The following is a 23,446-nucleotide window of genomic DNA, read 5'->3' on the forward strand; positions in this document are numbered from 1 at the left end:
TGCCTCCCTGCAGTGGTAGTGGCTCACTGTGCTCCTTGCAGCTGGCACTGCTCTGTCCCGTATGTGTGCTGTGTCTTGTCTTCCAGCTAAGTCTACATGGGTGGAGGGCAAGGACTCTCTTCTCCCCTGTTTTCCCCAAGAAGTGGATAATAATGCCTGACCTAAAATAAGCACTAAGTAACAAGTTTTTGGTTGATCATGAAATTTGCCAAGGCAGCACAGTGAGGTGTCTGCTCATTCAATTCAAGGTGAGGGTTGGCAACATTTATTTGGCTGGAACCAAGGACGTTTTAAATAACTTTCCTCCTGTTCAATGCTGAGATTCCAATGTCCTGCAGTTGTAACAGAGGAAACAGCCTGAAAAAGAGTAAAATATTTTATGAGTTTTCTCTGTAATACCCTTCCTCACTCTTTTGGGGAATTAAAACCTGCATCCTGGCTGGGAGTGGTGGCTCACACCAGTAATCCTAGCACTTTAGGAGGCCAAGGTGGGAGGATTGTTTAAGCCCAGGAGTTTGAGGTTGCTGTAAGTTAGACTGACACCACGGCACTCTAGTGCAGGCAACAGAGCAAGACTCTGTCTCCACAAAAAAAAAAAAAAAAAAAAAAAACATCCTGCATCCCTGCCAGAGACCAGTGATCAGAGGGGAAAGGGAATGTCCTTTGTTCTCTGTGCCACTGGAGATGGCTCACGGAGTTGTCCAGGCAGAGGTTCCTAGATTGTCTTCACCAGAGATGCTATAGTTAAACAGCGAAAGCCTGAAGTGGAAAATTCCCTTTAAAAGCTCTGTGTTTCTGCTTATAGATACGACAGTGGTACTTTAAGACAAGAGTCTACCATCCTCCTCATTTGCCAGCAAATTAATAAACTTCTCTTTCCTTCTCCTCAAGCCACTTGTTCTCATTCTTCTTTCAGCTATGGGGACAAGTCCTGAACTTTCAGTAACACGGTGAAGGAATAAAAACTTCACACTGTTCCAGTGTTGTCAAGGGCAAAATTGCTACTGAAGAAAAAAAAAAAAGGCACAAAAGAATTGGTCATTATCACAATATGATAGATCAGTTGCAGAATTATGTTTTAATTAGAGTTAGAGAATGTTACTTGAGAATGTCAAGCCCAGAGAATGACTTGGAGATTATCAGGGATACTAGGAATTTCTGGAATGAACCTAGTTCCACAGCTTCATGTAACCAGATGAGAAAGTCCCAGGAGCTTACCCCTGGTCACATAGCCACCCTGTAGAGAACCGGGGCAGGCCATCTGCCTCACAGCACATGTGCTTCCCATTGTTTCAGCCAGAACTTTTGGTTGTGAGTGACAGAAACCTACAGCTTAAACAAACAAACAAAAATGAATATACAAGGTCACATTATTGGGAAGTCCAAGGGTGCACTGACTTGGGGAGTGGAAGGAACCTAGAATTTAGTGACAGCACGAGGACCTTGTTACTTCTCACCTCTCATCTGTGTTGTCCTCTGCACTACGTTCTTAGGCAGGCTCTCCCCACGTGGTAGAAAAAGTGACCACCAAGGGCTCCAGGTTTATATTCTATTAGCTTGGCAACCCCAGTAGATGGAGAGCAGCTCTTTCTCACCGGTTTCAGCATGTCCTAGAGTTGATTTTCTTTGGCCAATTCCAGCTTCAGACCCGCTGACCCCTCCTGGATCCTGGGAGTGACAAAGAGCCCCCTTGACCAAACTTTAGTCAGGCTTCTTTGAATTTTCTTCCCAACTAGGCCTTGACTTTTGTACTTTTGCGCCCATCTGTGTATCACTCAACTTTAGCAAGAATTCTGTTAAGCTGACTTAGCCAGAATCCTCCACCCTCGATATCTGATCACTTTTGATATCTGCCCAAATTCCTCACCCTCACCCCCACCCCTCCCTTCCTTAGGCAATTTTTGATCACCCTGGTCAGCCTCAGCAAGAATCCTATTAGATCAGTTTAGCCAGAATCATTTTTCACCCCTACTGTTTCCTCTTAGTATTTTTCCACACAACCCCCCACCCTATTGCTCCTCCCACAAATTCCTACTTTTCCTTATTGTATTTGGTGTTAAGCCCAATCTCTCTCCCCACTGCAAGACCCCATTGCAGTAGTCTCTATCCTATACGTATCTCAATAGTCTCCCTGAATAAAGTCTTCCTTACCATTCTTTAACAAGCATCATGAATAATTTTTTTCTTTAATGGGGGAAGGGGATGCTGGTTACACTGGAACAGTGTGATGGTGGGGGAAAGGGAGAGAAGGTGGGTATGGTCTGGCAGAAACAACAGAGGCCCAGCACATTTCTATACCATGTGATGATGTTGTGGACGTTTTTCTGGTGCCCAGAGGCAAGGTAGCTGTTGCTATAGTCACCCTTCTGGAGAAGCCCACACACCCCTCTTGAGGGTCTCTGTGCTCTTCTTTTAGGCACAGTCAGTCACTGGCCTCCACTGTCAATGAGGTATGAAATCAGGCTGTGAGTGTCATTGAATCAGTTCTGGTGTTCCTGCCTTGGGCAGAAGAATCCCACTCTGGAGATGGAATTCCACGCTTATTTCTTCCCCTTCCAAGACCTTTTAGCTTGTTCATACCTGTAAAGGGATACAATAATGGAATCCAAAGTATATCAATATTTATTGGTCAGCTCTTTATGTAGCCTCAGTGTTAGGTACCAGGAGGCATAAAGATAAAGAAAATGGATGGCTCCAATCACTTTCTCACTCATGTCTCATGATGTAAGTGCCACAAAATAGAAATAATGGTGGGGGAAAGATACGATTTGGGGGGAGATTTCAGAATGATCAGGAATGGCTTCCCAGAGGAAATAACTTTCCTGTTGAAGGAATGGGAACGGGGGCTGGAGTGTAATATTGTCAGGAGAGGCAAGGAGAAAGCATTATAGTAAGAAATAATAGGGCCGGGCGCGGTGGCTCACGCCTGTAATCCTAGCACTCTGGGAGGCCGAGGTGGGCGGATCGTTTGAGCTCAGGAGTTCGAGACCAGCCTGAGCAAGAGCGAGACCCCACCTCTACTAAAAATAGAAAGAAATTATATGGACAGCTAAAAATATATATAGAAAAAATTAGCCGGGCATGGTGGCGCATGCCTGTAGTCCCAGCTACTCGGGAGGCTGAGACAGGAGGATCGCTTGAGCTCAGGAGTTTGAGGTTGCTGTGAGCTAGGCTGATGCCACGGCACTCACTCTAGCCTGGGCAACAGAGTGAGACTCTGTCTCAAAAAAAAAAAAAAAAAAAAAAAAAAAAAAAAAAAAAAAAGAAAAGAAATAATAGACTGAGCACAATTATTAACCCAGAAGAGGGCGGGGCCTATCTAGGGAACTGTGAACATTCCAGTTTTATTGGAGCAAAAGTGAGAAAATGCATCCCTTTGCAGACGTGGAGGATCCCCATTGGGAAACAAGGGAAGAGCGCTTGAGCCAGGGCAGTGGCAGATGAGAGGGGAGGCCCCAGCTAACCTGTGCCATTCATTGGAGATCATGTTGCTTCCTACTGAGCTGGGTCCTCAGAGAGTTAGCTGGATTGTCCTGAGGATATACTCTCATATTTGCCAAATAAGACTCATTGTTCTGATTTTGTTAAACCAAAAATGTCATATCATTAATGACTTCCTTCTAGATTGACTAGAAACCACAGGCCTCTGGCATTATTAGAAGACAAGTATATTTCTTTGTCAAGCATCAGTTATTTGAACATATTTTAGGGGATATATTTCCTATCTTAACAGTTGTTTGGTGTTGTTATGAATGAATCCAAATAAATATTTTAGGAAAGTATTAAGGCTGAGTCACGGGATCGTGTAGAAATTGTATCACCATTTCATTCCAGGTTATTGTGAACTTGGGATGTCAGCCTAAAAATCACATTTTATAAACTGTTAATTGATCAGTGGTGTGCCAATTTTTCTTCTCCGTGTCCTTTGTGCAGTGGAATTTCCCTCTGTGGCTGAGTTTGACTCTTGCATGCTGGAGGACAATTCCTTTCCTCCCTTCCTTCCATAAATGTTAATTGGGCCCAACTTATGCTCCAAGGTTCAATGTTAGCTCTGAGTGGAATACAAAAGGATATCACAAATATACCCTTTTTTAAAAAGCTCATAATTGAGCTCAGGTCTAGATACAAAAATAGTTAAATAGTGGAACAAGGCAAGGTGTCATGCGGTGCAGACTGTACTTGCTGCATGCTCATGGGAGAAGGAGAAGGAGGGAGGTGGAGGAGACTCTGTATCAAAGACAAGACCTCCTTGAGCCTGGCCATGTGAGGTGAAGGATGTGCACTTTCACACTGTGCTTTCTCCTAGAAAATCTAGACAGCTAGAGATCTTGTTCTGCTCTAACCCATGAGGGCTTGCACGGCTGCTACAAATCTGCCATTTCCTTCTTCCTTGCCCACTGCTGGGGGCTAGCGCTGGCCATCTTACAGCCCTCTACTTGGCTCACAGTCGGAGATACCTACCCAGAAGGCCCCTGGACACTTGTCTGTGGGCAGACTACACCTTTTGCATTTTTAGAAGCAGAAAAACTGGGTCATTCTCCCATGCCCGGGCTGGGGATGGCAGAGGCTGCCCTGGGAGCTTCTCTGCTAAATATATTACATATGTGGTTTCTGGGTCCAAGTAATTGGGACCTTAAAAGACAGCCAACTTTCTGGGTAATTAACCTAGTTTTATCTTGAGAGATATGACTGAAACAGAGAGAGAGAAAGAGACATCCTTACAAATTTTGGTGAAAAGGGGCAGTTCAGAGTAGACTTAGACTGTTTGGGGAGGACTTTTTCCTGGAGACTTATAGCAAGGGTCACCCAGAAAGTGGTGGGTGGCTTCAGACCCGGATCTCAGGCTCTTTACAAAGATTTGCCTAAAATGCAAAATTAACTAAAAATTGACTGTGAATAGGTCCCATGCAGAGAGAAAATGGGTTAGGTAGAGGAGTGGCTTCTCTTTATTTAATGTGATTTATGTATTGTTATGCACACTTTTGAGACTTATGCATAATACTACTTTCTCTTTTCCAGCCCAGTGCCTCAAAGCCTAGATGACATTGCTGGCTCTTTCTCTGGCAAGAGTGACAAACTCCTGATCTGTCAGCTGAGTTAGGGTCACAGACCACCATCATGATGTCTTATAATTTTAAAATAATTAAAATTGTGCCAATTAAGAACCACACTACATCATGTAAAAATTTGAAGTTTTTAGGATCTGTTGGAAAATTGGAAAATATAGCAATACTAACTCTATGTCCTACACGGAACCAATGTTCCCAAGCTCAATAATGGCTTCTCAGTATCAATGGGACAAGCATCCCCCTGCTGAACACAGTCCCAACTAGTCTCTGTTGTCTACTTCACTTGGCCCACTTCACCCATTTCAGTTACCTGTCTGGCCCCTGTTAGTATGTGAGTTTTTGACCTCCACTTTAACAAAAATAATATTAAGTCATTGGTTATAGGGAACTACCCCTTTGGCAGGGGTAGTGGTATGTTCCCATACTTCCAGGGACATGAATGTGGGGTTATGCCTCTTAGAGAAGGTCACCCTTGAGCCCTGCATAGCCTTGGCACACCGAATGGAAATAGCTGCACAGGAACATTTGCCATTGTCTTCCCTCTACTATCCTCAGAGTCTGGGCAGTTCTTTCAGTTCTAGCATACCATGGCCTTCGTACCCCATGACCTTTTAATTTCCCTAGGTATGTGGCTAAAGGGAGTGGGGTAGGACAAAATCCTTATTCCAGCTCTCAGCTGCAGAATGACATGTGAATCGGATTAATTATCATATTTGGTTTCATTCAAAATGTCTCATTGCTCCCTCCCAACTTTTTTTCTTTTTTCTTCTTTTTTTTTTTTGCTTAAACTTTAGATTTGAAATAACAAAATATTACAGTTGAGGTCTCTGATTATTGCCCTTTAAAGTTTTTTCTTTTTTATTCTTCTATATGACCAGGCTTTACAAAAAGCTATTTTACTCTAAGAAATTAGGTTTCTGGTTATCAGGAGCCCTAAATAGACATGAATTACAAGAACGTCCTTTGAAAACCCCATGCAGCACTTGTTTCATTAAATTCCATGAAGCGACCTTAATTTAGTGGAACAGTGGATAGGCTGCTCTTTTAACCTATTATCACTTTGGCCAGGCCCATAAACCATATTCATGGATGATTCCATCAAGAAGGACAACAGTGGGATTAATATTATTTCAGGATACAGTAAATGCCACAATGATGAAGCTGTTTAAGATCTGGTGCTCACGGTGTCACACTGAATGCATTGACATTTACTCTGCTATCACTTCATTTCCAATATTCCTTCCAAATCAGCCGATGCTAATGCTTCAGCATGTGTGCAGAATACAATTTGGGCGGGGGTGGGGAGACAGGGAAAAGACTGTACAAGTCCTTTGCCTTCCTTTTTTCTTTTGGTGTTAAGAATGGGGAAACTTGGATAGTATTTTACACACACGAGGCCCCAAGATGCCAGTTGTTAGGATTGCAGGCTCCCAGGAGCTGGGCTTTCTCTTGAAGTTGGATACAAATAGGTCATAGGGCCCCTCTTAGCTGCCACTGAACATGTGGTTATTGGTCTGATATGAACAAAGAAAGCATTGCTTGGTGTCCTTAGCATGTTCGCATGTTGGAATTGAGCTCATATGAAAATTGAAATGTCTCTAATGCCACACCATTTAGAAAGTCTAATTTGTGGTATTTTCTAAATCTTCTTGATACTTATATTTGCTGCCCCCCAAACACTACAGGCCTAAAGATGCTAAGTATCTGAAAGCTCATGGGTACTTTTTGGGAATCTCCTTCAGCAAAATAAGAAAGATGTTATCTACAATAACATTACTAATGTCTAGTCTCTCAAGGGATTCTATCTCCTAATTTTGAAGGTGAGATTCTCAGGTTTGGAAAGAGATTTGAAGGTTGTCTAGGTCATGGTTCCTAAATTTTATTGTGCCTACGAATCACCTGGAATGCTATTTAATTCTAATAACTAAAGTCTGAAAGACTCTAACCCAGTAATTCTGGTATGAGGACTGAGAATTTGCATAGCATCTAACATCTAACCCCCAGGTGATGTATCAGATGCTGGTCATCTGTGAACCATACTTTTAATTACAGACCAATAATTTTCAATGTTAAACCATCCATTGCCTGCATTCTTGTTAGATGAGCATCTAGTACATGCTTAAACCTCTCTTAGCAGGAGGCTTTTCATATTTACTTATGGCAATCTGTTCCATCATCCATATTCCAACTCTGAATATGAGTTGTTCTTTACATTGTAGCTAAAGTGTCACTGCCTGGACTTGTCAATCTCTGGCTTTGGCTCTATCCCTTGGTCCTATACAATACTTACTGCAAGGCAAGGAGTTGTCTCTCCTATTGAAAGAAATCTTGGATCCTCTAAGTTTCTAACCCAAGGGAAACTCTCCAGGTGGGAAGGGGATCAGCTACCCCTCTGATTCAGGGGTAACTTTGGTTTCCTTGGAGTTCATAATTCCTGTTAACTTCATCACACTCTGCTGACCCCCAAGGCACTCTGATTCTCAGTTTGGTTCTCACTATCTCTGCCCCAACTAGATGAGACATTTCCCTCTTTTGAACTCTTATATTCATACATATAGTGCATCATAAAAATTAATTAATTTTTTCCACTCCTACCAGATTGTAAATCCGTGGAAGCAGAGATTGTGTTTTAAGTGTCTTCAGATGCCTACAGTGCCTTATACATACTAAGAGCTCAAGCCCTGTGTATTAAGTTGAGTAACACACAGAACCTGCTTCAAGAAATTTATAGGCCTAGCCCAATAAGACATAAAGACCACAACACAGTAAACTGACACACTAGCTAGTAGTACAACAGGTGGATTTCAGAGAAAGGAAAAGTTCAGTGTAGACAGGAGCAATTGAAAAAGGCTTTGTGGTCAAAGGGGAGGGAAGCTGTAAATTTAAACTGGGCTGCACATAACCCACTTAATTTAACCTAAGGACCCTGGAAGTGGCTAGGAAAAGAGTCTAGCTGATGGCGTAGGGTGCATATGGTGTCTTCCAAGGAGGTTGGAGGAGGGGAGGGTAGTAACTCGGGTAGATTTAAGGCAGGTGTCAGCAAACTTCCTCAGGAAAGTACTGGATAGTAAATATTTTAGGATTTGTGGCTCTGCTGTTGTAGCGTGAAAGCAGCCATAGACAATATGTAAATGAATTGGCTTGGCTGTGTTCCGACAAAACTTTATTTATAGGCACTGAAATTTGAAGTTCATATAATTTTCATGTGCTATAAAATGTTATTCTTGTTTTGATTTTTTTCCCAACCATTTAAAAATGTAAAAACCATTCTTAGCTTGAGCGCTATACACAAACAGGTAGTCGGCTGGATTTGGCCTGTGGCTGTAGTTGGCCGATCCTGGTTGGTGGCCTGGGTGTCCACGCTGAACATATCCCTGCTGAGGATCCAGTGAATGGGAGATTTCAGATAGATACTTCCCCCAAGAAGGGGACTGTTAGTAGTATTTGCTAGAGGGTGACTGTTTCAGGAAGATGTGCAGGGCCGGGAGTGAGATGTTATTTCACAGGCACGGTTGGCTTTCCAGAATCTGTTTCCTAGTGTGAGTTGGTTCTCAAGATATGCAGGGAGTTTGACAATTATTCTCTTCTCCTCCCACTTCCACCTCTCTTCCTCTTATTACCTTCTCTCTCATGACATTTTTGATTCCACCTTTCTGTGGTATCATTTCTCTACCTTGTCAAGTTTCCTGTGGTGTATCTTCAGGCCTTTAGAACTACGTAAATAATTTTGTTTTCCTTGGAAAAACCTCCTTAATATTTTGAAGTATGATCACCATCCTTACCTGATGATACTTCGTTTTTCTGTATGTCATATGAACATAGGAAAAGAACAGGCAGCGTGAAAGACTTGGGAAAGCATGTATTTGGGGGAGAAAACGAGACAGTTGTGTGTCCAGAGTGGAACAAACTTGCTCTGTGACTTGGAAGAACCACTTTCTCTCTGGAGGCAGAACAGGGCAGACAATGAGTTCAGCATGGAATGTGTCAAGCCTGCCTTACCTGGGTGAAGTTTGTCAAGTGGGTATGCTGATCAGATCCAGAATTGAGAAGAGGGGAATGGGCCAGGGGTATAGGTTTGGGGATCATCACCCCCACATGGCAGTTGAGACTCTTGACAGTGAGAGTAGAGAAACTAACGAGGCAAGTGCCTTGTAAGCCAAGGCATAGTGATGATGTGTAAGAGGGAAGTGGAGGCAGCAGAGAGGTAGAGAGAGAACCAGAACAATGGTATCAGGCAAACGAGGGAGGGGAATGGGAAGGCTCGAAGGAGACAGTGGTCAGCAGCATCAAAAGCCACAGGAAGTCAACTAAGAAAATGTCTGAAAAGTTAATACTGGAATTGGCAATAAGTAGATCATTAGTACTTTAGACAAATGTTTGAGGAAGAGACAGAATGTGATGCTTTAGGCAACACGAAGCGCAGTGTCGAGCATTAAATAAAAACTGATATGAACAGCACAAAGCAATTGAGGAAAGCATCGTATTGACTCTCAAGTTAAGTTTCGTAGTGTTGTTTGAGGAAGTGTGGCAAAGAGTTGTCCCAGCAAGCCTCCCACGTGTCTCCCGGGCCTCTGCTGTAGTTGGGACAGCCTTGCTGGGTTTCCAGATGGGCAAAGCCCATGCCAGGCCAGGCCACCCGGGCGCAGCCCTCTCGACCTTTGCCTGGCAAAGGCAGGGAGAAGCCTGCCCCCTCCATCCCAGCTGCTCTCCTGTTGAGAGGGGAGGCAGGGCTGCCCTGGGAAGGAGAGACAGCCTGCTGTAGCTGTAGTTTGCAGATGAGGAAACAGAAATGTAGACAAGTAAAGTGACTTCTGTTGGGGCTCAGAAAACAGTACCCCAAAATGAAGTCTTCAGAAGCAGCCTCAGAAGCAAAAGATTTTCTCTGACCTTCTCCTGCCTTCCTGTCTCTCAGTCCCATTCTCCCCCTAGGGTAGCCATAGATACTAGAATCCCTTTTCTCTGAATCCAGCCATAAAACCTAAAAATATTACTTTAACATTCCCACCACCTTTCTGTGTAAAAGCTGGTCATAAAGAACTTATCTGACTTATCTTGTTTGACTGTAGGTCATAAGACCCCCATTCCAGAAAGGGTCCGGTCCGCTACCTAGAAGACATGAATGCATGCTCAGAGAGGCCAAGAAGAATCTAGACAGACAGGCCTTGTTGGGTTTCCCCACTGAATCTATTGGCATTGGATCATACCCTTTTTGTCTAATCATATTTATACACAGCTGTCCATACTTCATTGAACTTAAGCATAAACATGGCCAATTTCCCGTGTATCTTTGGGTCTTCAATCTGAAGGCTCCTGTGTATACACATTAAGTAAATTTGTATGCCCTTTCTCCTATTCATTTGCCTCTTGTCAGTGATTTTCAGGGAATCTTCAGAGGGCCAAGGGTAACTTTCCCCCTGGCCCCTACAGTTTCTTGTTTAATATAACTTGGCGAATTGGAGTTGGCTTGTGGTTGGTGTCTGAGTCCAGGGGCATTTCTATTACACCACACTGCCTGAGTAATTGAATAAATGACACTTTTCTGGTATGTTAAAATACATATAATATGAAATATATCATATTTTAAACATTTTTAGGTATGCAACAGTGTCATAAAGTACATTCTTATGTGGTAAAACCATTACCACCCTCCAGCTTCAGAACTTTTTACCTTCCGAAACAGAAACTCTGTACTCTTTAAACAACATCCCCCATTCCCTCTCCCTCTTGCCCCTGGTAATCTCTATTCTATTTTCTGTCTCTATGAATTTGCCTATTCTAGGTAATTCATATCAGGGGAATCATGCAGTATTTGTCCTTTTGTGCCTGGCTTATTTCACTCAGCACAATGTCTTCAAGGTTCATCCATGTGGTAGCATGTGACAGGATTTCCTTCCTTTTTAAGGCTGAATAAAATGCCATTATATCTATATACCACATTTTTTAAATCCACTCATCTGTCCGTAAACTTGTGGGTTGTTTCCATCTTTTGGCTGTTGTAAATAATGCTGCTATGCATATTAGTGTAGAAGTATCTGTTTGAGTGCCTGATTACAATTGTTTTGGTATATACCTAGGAGTGGAATTGCTGGATCATATGGTAATTCTATGTTTAACTGTTTTAGAAACTGCCAAACTGTTCACAGATATTTTTTGAGCACCTAACATGCTTAGTACTTTGAGCATTAGGAATACAGTGGTATTGAGAGAAAACCTCTACAATCAAGGAGGTCACAGTGAAGTTGAAGAGGCAGTAGTATGAATATAGATTGTGATAGAATGTTGTAAGAATGGTGCAGAGTAACAACCAAGAACTGTGAATGTCCACAGCAGGGTCCGACTAACTCTACTGAAGTCAGGGAAACTTCCCGTTAGAGGTGACCTTGGAGAAGCAGCTAGTGAAGGACGAATGGCTAGAAAGGACATCAGGTTTAAGGGAGTGCTATTCCATGCCAGGTACAGGGAACAGCATGGGAAAAGGTACTGCAGATGCATAAGGCAGACTTGGGAATCTACAAATAGCTGTGTCTCCTACAGATCAGATTCCTCAAGCTGTTGCTAACAGGGATGTAGCTATAGATGTTTAAATACAGGCCATCTAAAACCAGTCCTGTTAACTGTGGAGTCTTGAGAAAAGGCTGGCCCATGAGGCAGAAATCCTGGGTTCTGGTCTTAGACCATCAAGAAACCAGATCTTTCATGTGTTGGTTAACTTTTTTTTAATATGCATTTTTCTTATATGAAAAATAAGAATATTATTAACTGCCCTCCCTTGTATGTGAATGTTTTGTGAGCATCTGATACTATAAGTACCTGAAAGTGTTTGGAAGAGTAAGCATACATTAGCAATCCATTGTTATGCTGTTTGGGGAAATTAAGTGTATGAGGCAGATTCTGTTTTCTAAAGATGTCCAGGACAACATTTCTGATCCCACATGCTGTTCCGCATCAAGATGGTAAGTCCGTTTCCCTTCCCTGTGAAACTGGGTGGGTCTCCATGACTGCCTTGGTGAATAGAGCGTGACAGAAGAGGGGCTGTGTGGCTTCTGAGTTATAAGGTGAGATGTCTTCTGACTGGTTCCCATCAGGCAATGTGCATCTGGGAACCAGCCACCATGTTGGGAGGAAGCCCCAGCTACATGGAGAGGCCGTGCTTGGGATGTTGTGGCTGACAATGTCCAGCTAAAGTCTCAGCTTCAACAACTATCAACTGCCAGGGATATGAAAGAATGAAGCTCCAGATGATTCCAGCCCCCAGCCTTTGGGTCTTCCAGCTGAGAGCCCAGTCATGACGGAGCAGAGACAGTTGTCCCCACTCTACTCTGAATTCTGACCCATAGAATTCATGAGTATAATGAATGGTTGGTTCAAGCCACTAAGTTTGGGGTAATTCGTTATGTGGCCATAGTCATTGAAAAGATTGTGTGACTATGTGTATATGTGTGTGTGTGTGTGTGTGTGTATAGACACATGTATATACACAAGTATGGCCCAAGGCCCTAGGACCTCCTGGATGGGGAGGATTTTTATATTCTCTTTCCCTTCCTGTGCAATCAGATAAGCCAAATCACAAAGCCAATTCACAATAAGGCATCAGTAACTGATGAATAGTAAACAGTGGAATTTCTGGCAGGGTGGCAATTTGCTAAGGGTGGCAATTGGGGGTGAGGATGGGGTTGAGGCAGCTGGCAACCATCCTCTCAAATCTTTTCTCTCCAGATGAAGGACAACTCTGGGGGGCAGGGCTGCTCCATGCTGGTCTTTGATTTCTTTCCCTACTCCAGTTTCTGCGGCTCTCAAGGAGGAACTGCCAGCAGTGGTCTCCAGCAGTGTCCCAGTGAGGGAAAAGCTACGAGGAGATCCTAATGGCAGGAAGTCTGTGTGAAGAACAAGAAAAGACCCCAAAACAGTGTGAGAACTGGGAGGGAGGACGCCTAGGGAATGACATCAGTCCCCTGTGATCAGAGTCCTGACCTGTCCTGGGTGTGGGGTAAATGTCCAAGCCATGCCCTCTGCCCCCAGGCCTCGGGCTCCCCCAGAGCCCTGCCCTGGCCCCCCCATGCCCCAACCCCACGCTGCAATGGAAGGTGCTTCCTCCCTCCGTGTCCTCTGTTCCCGGCATGGAAGCTGGGATCCTGCAGTCCCTGGACCACCCCAGAGTTGGCAGTGTCTCTGCCTGTTATGAGTGAGACTGTTGGGATTCTCAGGAAGATGAGACAAGGGCACAGTGGTATCATTCTCTCTCTATTTTTCTTCTGCCAGCCACCCTCCCTGTCCTGTCTTCTCTCCCTCACTGTCTCCTTCGCCTTCCTCCCTCTCTCTGTGGCCCTTCTCTCCCATTTTCTCTCACCTCCTCATGTCCTTCCTCCTTGCCCTTTTCAACCCTGCATCTCTCTCACTCGTTTCTCCTTTGATTCTCTTTTTAAAAATGCTCACTTTAAGTGTGGGCCGAATGGTGGTAGGCTGAGGCAGACGGCACTGGTTCCCGTTTTGTGATGGCAGAACCATTGTTTCACACTGGCTAAGATGCCCTGGGAAAGTGGAAAGTAAGAGTTTTTCTGGGGGTGGAGTCAGGTGAGAGGAGACAGGGGTGTGGGAAGATAGGGAGAGGAACTCCCTGGCCAACCTCAGCGTCACTAGAGAAACAGGGAGCAGGAAGCCCAGCCCCCTGGGTCTCTCCATCAGATACAGGATTTCTCGGCTGATTCAGCTGGAAGGGCTGGGCTGAAACTGAATAAAACTCATGGGCATGATCCCAGCCTTAAAAGACATGCTTTTTGGAGGTTTCCTCTCGGAAACCCAGCCCAAATGGATTGCTGTTGAGTCTGCAGGGCATCTGCTCAGGGCAGGTCCCCCAAAGCACAGAAACACACCCTTCCAACTTCTTTCTCATCCATTCTCCATTTCCAGGTGGTTAATGGAATAAAGTTGGAATTTTGGCTCCCTAGGCTCTCTGGAGCAGCTGATGGATAACTATTTCCTGCAGGATGGCTACCCAGAGCCATCCTATTGTAGCTGAACCAAGCTGGCTGCTTGAGCCGAGAGAAGATGAATCCGGTCTATTTTCAGCCCTGCTAATTTGCAAGCACACCCAGCTCTGTTCTTCACCTGGGTCTGAGCCATGAGGTCAACGGGTTTAGGCTCCAGCTGCTCAGCTTCCCTTTGCTGGGAGCAGGAGAATGGGGGTTCCGGATCACATACTCCTGAGAAACTGGCCTCCCCAGATGCCATATTGCCTGTTTCGTGAGTGGATTTGGCAGTGTGCAGGTTGGACTGGATCCCCTCTCTCTCCCCTCTCTTCAGCCCCTCCCCAAACTGGGTGCTTCCTCCGCTGCCACCGTCTTTGCTCTGGGGACGTCAGGGAGGTTCAGAGCTGGAATGACCACCAGGTCAGTAGGCCAACTGCTGGGTGGTGTCGGCTTACTCTGGCACCAGACGCAATGCACAGCATCTGTCATCGGTCCTTTGAAGAACGACACTCAGGTGCAGCAGACCAGTTTGAAACAGGGACTCTAGGTTGTGGGGACAGCCAAGGGAAACTGGCTACGCGTTTCCAGGCTTGCTGCGTTTTCTGTTTCCCTTTTTAAGACCATGAGCCTTTGGAAGCTTTTACAACATCAACAATTTGGCTGAGTGTGGACGGTCTGCCTCCCTCGGTGGGCTGAGCTGGTGAGAGGCAAGCATCTGGCTGAAACTGACGAAAGGCAGGAAATTCAGAATTATATCCCAATACTTTCTGCTTCACTTTGGGATTCTTTAACCTGACAATGTGGTGGCCAGCTGACAGAAGAGCTGCCAGGCCGAGAAACAGACTCGAGTTTTGAGTGGAGGGTGTAGCATTTAGGGTTGGGGCTAAGGAGAGAGACCAGCACTGGGGCCTCATCTCCCCATGGTGCGGCACCTGCGGGGCTGTGCATCTTGGGTGGAAGCCGTGATGTTTTGCATGAATTCTTTTCTGATGGGCATTTAGGTCTTTTCTCCAGGGAACACCTATGGTCTTTACTTACTTTCTAACAAGATCCCTGACCATGGAGCCAAGGGCCTTGCCCCCGGCCTGCAGTGCAGCCAAATATAAACAAACGAGGGGAGCGCCCGGTGTCAAACATTATGTTTACTAAACAAAACCGACAAGTTCTCATTGTTGCGTGAGGAAGCCCTGCAGCTCTCAATCCCCCAGAGCTGAAGAGGATCCATTTTATTGAGTTCTGTAATGACAGCCCTGCGGGAGCAGCTGGGTAGTTTGTATTAGCTCTAAGAGACACGAGAGGACAGTTTTTCTTTAGAAAAATTATGTTTTTCATTTAGACCAACAACAGCCTAGCTGTCTCAGCATACCTTCCTATAATCTTAAAAAGAATGGGAAAATCATAGCCCAGACTGTTCCCCCAATACCTAGGGTGGCCAGAGATAGCAAATAACAATAGGAGAAACCTAGTTCAATTATAATTTCGGATAAACCACAAATACTTTTCTAATGTAAGTATGTCTTATGTGATATTTGGGACATACTTACACTGGGAAAGTATTTGTGATTTATCTGAAATTTAAACTGAACTGGGCATCTGTATTTTATCTGGCAATACTTGACATCTTTCCAAACGTCTCTGCTTGTATACCTGTGGTGACAGGGAACTCACTACCTTTAAAAACAATCATTCCATCATTAGACAGCTTTAATCACTAAAAACTGTTCTGCATAGTAAAGTGACATTTCCTAGTGTGAACTTCTGGGGCCCCTTGCAATATGTCTAGTTTATCTGCCATGTGACAACTCTTCAGATATTACTAACAGCTCTGTGTCTCCTTGAATTTCCTCTTTTCCACCCTGAATATCTTCTACTCTTTCAATTTCTCCTCTAGTGATGTGATTTCAGAACTGCAGACCCTCCTATGAATGAGCTCTAGCTTGTTTAGTCCTTGTGGTCAGGAGGGATGTGGTGGCCTGAACGATGGCTCTGATTGACATGGCTTTGTGCCTGTTGCTGGGAGTCAGTGTCTACCATGCCAGGGGAGTTCTGGCCTCATGAGTCTGGCTTTGGTACAACTCTTCCCTGAAGCAGTACTTAGTGCCACCTGGAATTTTGGGGCCATTGGAGAAGTGTATGTTCCTGGTCCTTGCACATACCAAATGTGAATTTTGCAGTTTTTTTCTTGATTTAGGTGATAGTTGGAAGTTAGGACAATTAGGATTACCAAAAGTCATGTTAAATGGTTATGAAACAGACTTCATGACAAGAAAACACGTTTCTGTTTCAGGTTAAATTGAGAATCATGGACAAAGACATCAAGCTAGATTCTGAGATTTGTGACAAAACAACTGTGGGACTTTAGGAAAATCACTTCACCTCTTTTTGTCTCAGCATCTTCATCTGCAAAATGAGGAGTTTGAATTAATTCTCTAAGACAAAGAATGTCTCAGAAAGGCTTAGAGCTGTGACTATATGACCAGTGAAGTAGACTGGAATAAGACAGATTAAAACATTAAAAAAATAAAACCAACAAAGAAAAACTGTAATTGTCCTAGATCTAAAGTGGTTTTTAGGTCCTCAACTTCCCTTTGGCAGGGAAGGGTCTTAGCAAGTTCCGTGGGAACTGCTCACTGGTGCGTGTCTCTGAGCTCTTTGCACTGGTCTCTGACAAGGTAAATACAGAAACTGAGAAGTGTTTAGACACATTTAAATCTACCTGACATTGCTGCAACATCCAAGGGAGCAGCAACATGAACAGTGGGGCACACACTGAATGGGGTGCAGGCCATGGGGGTGCTGCTGAACTTGTGCGTGGTGGGTGGCAGGTGCTATGAGCTGTGGACCAGTCAGTGCCAAATGAATTGGTCCAACCCAGTGGTTCAGATGAGAATTTTTCTTCTAAGCAGAGGTGTCAAAACTCTTCTTCCTCTCGTGTCTACCTTTCTTTTAAAATTAAATTTATATTTAGCATAGACATATACAGGCCTGTCCTTTAAAATTGGGTAATATTAAAATATAAAAAAAAAATGAGTCATTTGCAACCTCACTCCCCAAATCCCATTCAGGTTCCCCAGAAGCAGCCAGTTCAAGGTGGAACTTCAGTATTTGTGGGGAAAGGAAACTGCAGAGAGAAGCCCAGGAGGCTCAGTGCTGGGAGACGCCAAGGGGGAGGTTGGTTGAGCATCTGAGCATGCAGCCATTGGACCATGGGCCACCCCGAGACCCCTCACCCATCCAGCACAGGCAGGCAACACCGGCCCCGCCATGTTTATTCTCACACTACCCTCTCCTTCACCCATCCACACAGGATTAATCTCTGGCAAAAAAGAATTGGAAAGGCCCTGGGCTCTGGGATGCTGGACATAGCAGAGGGCAGAGGTGGGGCTTGGGGCTGAAAACTAGAGTTTTCTGTGAATATTTATATACTGAACTGTGTCACTGCTAGTCCCTCCTTCTGGCTTGATCTCAAAATTTTCAGGGGCTATGCCCCACCCCAAGGAGGAAATCAAAGTGTTTTTCTCTGGAGAAACTAAACATCCTCAAAAAAAGACCCATATGCTGACATTTGGAGGCCTCTAATGCCAAGGCCAGCTCTTTCTGATTTTCCTGCAGTGAATCTGATTCTCCTGCTCACCCCAGCCTCTCCCACCCAGCTTCCCATTCCCTCACTCTTAAATACAAATGGGCAGTCAAGGCTCTGAGACATTTGAGAGCATCTCCTAACATGAAGGTAGATGCTGCAGTAGATCGATTTCATTAATGGTCCTAATTAATGTCCTCACTGTCTCTATGCCTTTTGCCGTGTGACTGTGCAAACTCCTCTCACTCTGATTCTGGGCTTGCCCACGTGTCTTCACCTGTTTTGTGCTGCTATAACAGAATACCACAGGCTGGGTAATGTATAAACAATAGAAGTTTATTTGGTTCATGGTTGCAGAGGCTGGGAAGTCCAAGGTCAGAAGGAGGGGCTGCATTTGGTGAGGGCCGTCTCGCTGCGCCATAACCTGGCAGAGGGCGTACCATGGCGAGAGAGCGAGGGAAGGGGGCCAAACTCAGCCTTTATAAGGACACCACTCCTGTGATAATGAACTCACTCCCTCGATAGTGGCACTAATCCATTTGTGAGGGCAGAGCCCTCATGACTTAATCACCTCTTAAAGATTCCACCTCTCAACACTGTTACATTGGGGATTAAGTTTCTAAAACATGAACTTTGGGGACACATTCAGACCATAGCACCACGTGACTTGCATTGACCAGTGGAATGATGGCAAACGAGATGTAAGTAGAGGCTTGAAACAGTGCTTGTGTTTTCCTCTTCTTCTCTTAGACCTCTGCCACTCACATGAGTGCATGCCTGAGCTAGCCTCCTGGAGAAATGTTGGGAAGGCATGTCGGGAAAAGCCAAGTTCTCCCAATTGAGGCCATAGTTGACCAGCCAAACCCAGTAGTCCCACCAGCTGAACACAAGTGCAGGCATGAGCCCAGCCAAGCTCAGCTTAGCCTCACTCATCTGACTCGTAGACAAGCACTGTCTTCTCTGAGGAAAGCAAAATGCTATGATATCAAATCTATAATACGTTAGTGTGAGCAAGTATGCCCCCTGCCTTCTTATGCACCACCAAATTCTATCCCTCTACTGCTTGAGGTCTAAGAACACTTTCTTGGTCTTGAAATCCAGTAATCTGCAAGAGGGATGCCTTGGGCCATGTCCCAGTGAGAACAGGAAGCCACGAACAGAAGTCAGGAAAAGCAGGTGGCCAGACAGGACTTGCTGGACACAGGCTTCATCCTCTGGATCCTGGTCATGCTTTACAATCATCCCATCTGACTTATGGCTCAATGTTCTGAGCTTCTGCTGTTGGGTCAGTGAAAAGTCTCAGAAGGCCAAGTAACTGGAATTGGTTAGCTGCGTCCTGAACCCAAGACTCTGCCCAGGGAAGCCCTTGGGCTTGTCAATAGGGCTGGAGCAGAGAACACTATGAAGTGGGAGCAAATCACCTACCGCACCAGCCCCCTGTTGCTTTCTATGGGCACTTCTTTCCTTCCCTATGCCCAAGGCACATACAGCTCTCTTTCCAGCCATTCATATTTCCTGCTTATACTTGGAATATTTAAATGTCACCTTTCTCAGTTTCTCAGTCTTATCTCCAATTGGGATGACAAGTCTTTTCCTGATTTGAAAAGAATTTTCCCTAGAAGGTGAAACTCCTTTACAGGGGGGTAGGTTTGTGTTTTCCAGTGATCTTGGAATGGGAACCCATGGCGAGATTCCTACGGCTGGAACCCAGTGCTGGCACTGTTGTTTTGCCAAAGAAAATGTTCTAGAGATGGTCATTAACTCACTGGGGACCCGGGGAGAGAAAGCAGATAAGGAAATTGTTGGCAAATGCGTATTGTGTTTGCACTTTGGACTCCTCCCTGCTGACACTCCAACAGCACGCACAGCCACACACTGTTACCTGAGGAACAATCCTTGAATTGGCATTTGGATCAAACGGGGTTCGGAGGAACAATTTCATTCTTTCCTGGGCCTTTGCCAGCTTTCTGAGGGATGTCTTCCTCTTTTTGATGCTAAAGCAGAACTTATGATCTCCTGGGAGGATGAAGTCTGATGAATCAGTTGTTAACTGCCCTGGGCTTTGTGTCTAAAGCAGAGGGAGAGCTGAGGTAATTGTCTGAATAATCTGGGCAAAACAACCAACTATCCTCAATGAATCACAAAGTTTGGATTTCTCCAAATGATAGAACAACACAGAGAATCTGCTTAGCACTTTTTACTTTCTAGGAAAGGCAACCCTCCCTTCTTTGGGGGATACTTTGAATGGACTAAATCAGCATCCTTAGTTGCCCCAGCTCCCCTCCCTGGGAGTGGCACACGAGGAACCCCATGAATGCAGTAACAGCGAATGTTTATTGAGCTGCTGCATGTTCTAGGCATGGTGCTGAGCATTTTCAATAGATGGCATTTAGGTGTCATCACAACACGCCCATAACTGTCCCTACTCAGCGGGTGTTGAACACGAGGCCCACAGATCTTTAAGGAATGTGGGTGAAGCACACAGCTGGTGAGTCTCAGAGCTGAGTCCAGAGCCTGCCGTCTGGAACACGAAAGCTCGAGGTGGGATTATGCTGTGAGGATACTGACACCCAGAGACATTGGGATCAGCTCAGCTTCCTTGGTGGAAGAGGCAGGGTAATGAGAAGCAGCACCAACTAGTTGGATGATATAAGGCAAGAAATGTTCTCCCTCTGGCCTCGGATTCCTCAGGGCTAAATAAAGAGACTGGCCTAGATAATTTGTAAGGTCTGCTTCAGGTCTCATCGTCTACGATTTTTAAAGTGTTCTGGGTCTGCGATCCTCAGCACTCATTTCCTGAGCTTTGGTTGGAGCTGAGCCTGGCACTGTTTGAACTCCCCTGTCCGTACCAGGAGGAAGCACTAATAGAGTGGGCTGAGTTTTCCTGTGGTAACAGCCTTTAAATCTCAGCGCCCTCAGCAACACAGGGTTACAGCTTGTGTGCTTACATGATTATTTCAGATTTGGGGGTTCAGGGGTTCAGTAGTCCTCCAGAACCCAGGATGATGGAGTAGCTATCATCTCTAATGTCTTGGATTACTCTGCCAGAGGGAAAGAAAGTTCTGGGAGGTATTAAACTGGAAATTAAATTCTCTGGCCCAGAAAATGTCAAGTGTCACAGTCTTTCCCAACTCATTAATCAGAACTAGTCCCATGGGCCTATTCAACCACAGGGGACTAAGACATACATGTGCCCCAAAGGTGGAAAAACTGGGAATTTTTGGAGAACAGCATACGTGCATATGTGACTCCCTAAATATGAACGCCACAATGTGCTTGTAGGATCCTGCACCACTCGACTGTGCATAAAGCAGGCTGCTCACATTGCATTGTGCTCAGAGGGACAGAACGGACAAGAAAATGCTCCCTTTTCAAGAAGATCATGGGGACCAGGTTGGCAGGGGAGGGCACAGGAGGGTAAGAAGAGGTCACTGGGAGTCAGGTTTTCTCTAGGGTTTACCTTGATCACATTCCTTTCTTTACTGTTTCTTGTAACCCACTAATTAAGATAGCTATTATAAAAATGTTACCATGAGCTAAAGTCAACATCAATTAAAAATCCCATATATATTTCATGTGAAAACACATGGTCTTCAAACATGTGTGATTTTCATTGAAACTCCTCATCTGTTTGTCATTTAAGGTTCAGGCCATTTTCCATATTTCTATCAAATGCTGCTTGCTGTAGATGAAAGCCTGGCAAATAACTGTGCAAAAGAAACTTTCTGAAGTTATAAATAATCAAATGCCCGTGAGGGGCTGACCTCATATACAATAATACACAGTAATGATCAGAGCTCAGAGGAAAGATGGAGCTAAACGATGATGGCCTTTGTAGTAAGGAGAAGGTTGTGGCTTTGCTTGTACTCACACGAGTGTCATTTTCCTGACCCCTCATCCTCTGGCAGGAATGGCACAGGTGGAACTACAGAGAGCTTGGGAAAGTAGCTGAACCCCAGCAGGGACAGTGCTGTGCTGGTCATTGTTTAACAATTGGCTCTCTGGGGAGAATAAAAGCCCTGGTTTGTAGGGCTTGCCAATTTTCCTGGTGTAAATACTTACACTGTGGCTGATTTTCAGGTACCAACATGATGTCACTGAGCATGGATTTGGGAAGAGATGTATATAACCGGCTCTTGCAAGCCAGTATCACCTGGTTCCTCCATGTCCTGGGAAGGGAAAATGGGATAGGTTCCTGTCTCTTGTCCCCTGTCCTCCTGTAGTCCCAGAATGTGGAGTTTGGAGCTTAGCAGGCAGGATCTGTTCAGAGGAAGACAATGGCAGAAGGGAGGAAGACCTAGTAGTGAAGAATACAGGAGACTCACATATTATATGGAGTTTTCAGGGCTGTGACAACCAATCACCACAAACTGGGTGATTTGGAACAACAGAAATATATTCTCTCACAGTTTGGGAGTCCAGAAGTCTGAGCTTAAGGTGTTGGCAGTGTTGGTTCCTTCTGGAGTCTTTACATGAGAGACCATCCCATGCCTTTTTCCTAACTTCTGGTGATTGCTAGAAACTCTTCATTTCTTGACTTGCGGACAGATACATCACTCCAATCTCTGTTGCCATCTGCACTTCACCTTCTTCTCTGTGTGTCTCTCTACCCTCTCTTGTTATAAGGACACCATTTCATCTTGAGATCCTTAACTACTTAGATCTGTAAAGACCTTATTTCCAAATCAGGTCACATTTTTGAGGTTCTGGGTAGACATGAATTTTGGGTGGACACTGTGCAATTCACTGCTTGTGCATACACACGGTACCGATAGGACTAGTCAGGGGGGTGGGCAGGCCCAGAGCCAGCCTCCACTCTCACACCTCCCACCCACTTCCCTGAGTATCCTCCAGGCTGTGGTCTGGTTCGTGATTTAGGGTCCCAGGTCAGCAGGGAGGTGGTCTGTGATGGTTGGGTTGCTTCTCCACTTAGTCATGCTCCTTGTCCCCAAACTGAGGTGGGTGAGATGGAGTGACCCTGGCTGAGCCTGCTTTTAGAGCTGTGTTTGGGCAGTTGTCTCCTTATATAATCTTCTCATGCCTTTGAAGATAATTGGGGCAAAAATAGATGCAAACCTTAAGAGAGTTTTGTTTCTCAATTAGGTTCATGCACCCTACCCATAGAACAGGCCATTAATAGATACGGAAAGAAGGAACGAATGAACACAGTCAAGGGTCACTTTGGTTGATGAGAATGGGCCTTCCGTGGAGGAAAACATATGAGCTCTCAAGTTCAAAAATATTTTTCCAATCTGAAAGACAGATGTATTCCGGCCCATTAGGTCACTGGAAGACACTGACTGAGGATCAAGTGTCAAAGGCCCCCGGGGGACACTAAGACACTAAGTAAGGCCTTCCTTGGCCCTGTAACAGGAGCTGCAGCCAGTGGAACCGTGCGCGGCCCCTCCCAGGGTCCTGATGAGAAAGCCAGCCTGGCTGGGCCTCCGAGGGCAGACAGAGGTCACTGAGACTCCGATGGCAACTTCAAACCACATCTTGTGGATCCCTCCAGTTCCATGCGTGAAACTCTCCTCTCAGCCTGGAATGCGGAGGACGGGGGTGGAAGTGTCAGGTTTCCAGGAAAGAATCCGACTCCGTAATTTAGGTGAGCGCCTACCTAGGGAAGCACCACCACGGTCCAGGGGATCTGCTACACCAATGAGATTTTCATAGCTCAGGCCCAAATTCCTCGTTCCCACCCTCTGTGTTTGAGATTAATTGGATTTATGTGCCGTGGCTTAAGAGTGTGTAACAGACCTTGTTCTCTCAGGCTCTTTCCCACTTTGGCAGCTCTTCCTCTGTTCCCCCAAGGTTGCTGCCTCTCCTGGGTT

This window comes from Eulemur rufifrons, chromosome 19 (genome assembly GCF_041146395.1).
Source record: "Eulemur rufifrons isolate Redbay chromosome 19, OSU_ERuf_1, whole genome shotgun sequence".
NCBI lineage: Eukaryota > Metazoa > Chordata > Mammalia > Primates > Lemuridae > Eulemur > Eulemur rufifrons.